The following is a 2139-nucleotide window of genomic DNA, read 5'->3' as shown; positions in this document are numbered from 1 at the left end:
TGGCGGCGGCTTGGCGGCGGCTTGGCGGCGGCTGCTGCTGCTGCTTGGCGGCTGCTGCTGCTGCTTGGCGGCTGCTGCTGCTGCTGCTGCTGCTGCTGCTGCTGCTGCTGCTGCTGCTGCTTGCTGCTTGCTGCTTGCTGCTTGCTGCTTGCTTGCTTGCTTGCTTGCTTGCTTGCTTGCTTGGCGGCGGCTTGGCGGCGGCTTGGCGGCGGCTTGGCGGCTGCTGCTGCTGCTTGGCGGCGGCTGCTGCTGCTGCTGCTGCTTGCTGCTTGCTGCTTGCTGCTTGCTGCTTGCTGCTTGCTGCTTGCTGCTTGCTGCTTGCTTGCTTGCTTGCTTGCTTGCTTGCTTGCTTGCTGGCGGCGGCTTGGCGGCGGCTTGGCGGCTGCTGCTGCTGCTTGGCGGCTGCTGCTGCTGCTGCTGCTGCTGCTGCTGCTACTGCTGCTGCTGCTGCTGCTGCTGCTGCTGCTGCTGCTGCTGCTGCTGCTGCTGCTGCTGCTGCTGCTGCTGCTCTGCTGCTGCTGCTGCTGCTGCTGCTGCTGCTGCTGCTGCTGCTGCTGCTGCTGCTGCTGCTGCTGCTGCTGCTGCTGCTTGCTTGCTTGCTTGCTTGCTTGCTTGCTTGCTTGCTTGCTTGGCGGCGGCTTGGCGGCGGCTGCTGCTGCTGCTTGGCGGCTGCTGCTGCTGCTTGGCGGCTGCTGCTGCTGCTTGGCGGCTGCTGCTGCTGCTGCTGCTGCTTGCTGCTTGCTGCTTGCTGCTTGCTGCTTGCTGCTTGCTGCTTGCTTGCTTGCTTGCTTGCTTGGCGGCGGCTTGGCGGCTGCTGCTGCTGCTTGGCGGCTGCTGCTGCTGCTGCTGCTGCTGCTGCTGCTGCTGCTGCTGCTGCTGCTGCTGCTGCTGCTGCTGCTGATTGCTGCTTGCTGCTTGCTGCTTGCTGCTTGCTGCTTGCTTGCTTGCTTGCTTGCTTGGCGGCGGCTTGGCGGCGGCTGCTGCTGCTGCTTGGCGGCTGCTGCTGCTGCTTGGCGGCTGCTGCTGCTGCTGCTGCTGCTGCTGCTGCTGCTGCTGCTGCTGCTGCTTGCTTGCTTGCTTGCTTGCTTGCTTGCTTGCTAGCTTGCTAGCTTGCTTGCTTGCTTGCTTGCTTGCTGGCGGCCTCTTGGCGGCTGCTGCTGCTGCTTGACGGCTGCTGCTGCTGCTGCTGCTGCTGCTGCTGCTGCTGCAGCTGCTGCTGCTGCTGCTGCTGCTGCTGCTGCTGCTGCTGCTTGCTTGCTTGCTTGCTTGCTTGCTTGCTTGGCGGCGGCTTGGCGGCGGCTTGGCGGCGGCTGCTGCTGCTGCTTGGCGGCTGCTGCTGCTGCTTGGCGGCTGCTGCTGCTGCTGCTGCTGCTGCTGCTGCTGCTGCTGCTGCTGCTGCTGCTGCTGCTTGCTGCTTGCTGCTTGCTGCTTGCTTGCTTGCTTGCTTGCTTGGCGGCGGCTTGGCGGCGGCTTGACGGCTGCTGCTGCTGCTTGGCGGCAGCTGCTGCTGCTGCTGCTGCTGCTGCTGCTGCTGCTGCTGCTTGCTGCTTGCTGCTTGCTGCTTGCTGCTTGCTTGCTTGCTTGCTTGCTTGCTTGCTTGGCGGCGGCTTGGCGGCGGCTTGGCGGCTGCTTGGCGGCGGCGGCGGCTGCTGCTGCTGCTGCTGCTGCTGCTGCTGCTGCTGCTGCTGCTGCTGCTGCTGCTGCTGCTGCTGGTGCTGCTGCTGCTGCTGCTGCTCTGCTGCCTGCTGCTGCGGCTGCTGCTTGCTGCTTGCTGCTGCTTGCTTGCTGCGGCTGCTGCTGCTGCTTGCTGCTGCTGCTGCTGCTTGCTTGCTCGCTGCTTGCTGCTGCTGCTGCTGCTGCTGCTGCTGCTGCTGCTGGCTGCGCTGCTGCTGCTGCTTGCTGCTGCTGCTGCTGCTGCTGCTGCTGCTGCTGCTGCTGCTGCTGCTGCTTGCTGCTGCTGCTGCTTGCTTGCTGCTGCTGCTTGCTGCTGCTGCTGCTGCTTGCTGCTGCTGCTGCTTGCTGCTGCTGCTGCTTGCTGCTGCTGCTGCTTGCTGCTGCTGCTGCTTGCTGCTGCTGCTGCTTGCTGCTGCTGCTGCTTGCTCTGCTGCTGCTGCTTGCTGCTTGCTGCTGCTGCTGCTT

This window comes from Amblyomma americanum, chromosome 6, assembly GCF_052857255.1.
Source record: "Amblyomma americanum isolate KBUSLIRL-KWMA chromosome 6, ASM5285725v1, whole genome shotgun sequence".
Classification (NCBI taxonomy): domain Eukaryota; kingdom Metazoa; phylum Arthropoda; class Arachnida; order Ixodida; family Ixodidae; genus Amblyomma; species Amblyomma americanum.
The sequence above is the reverse complement of the archived record's forward strand: the minus strand, read 5'-3'. Positions refer to the sequence as shown.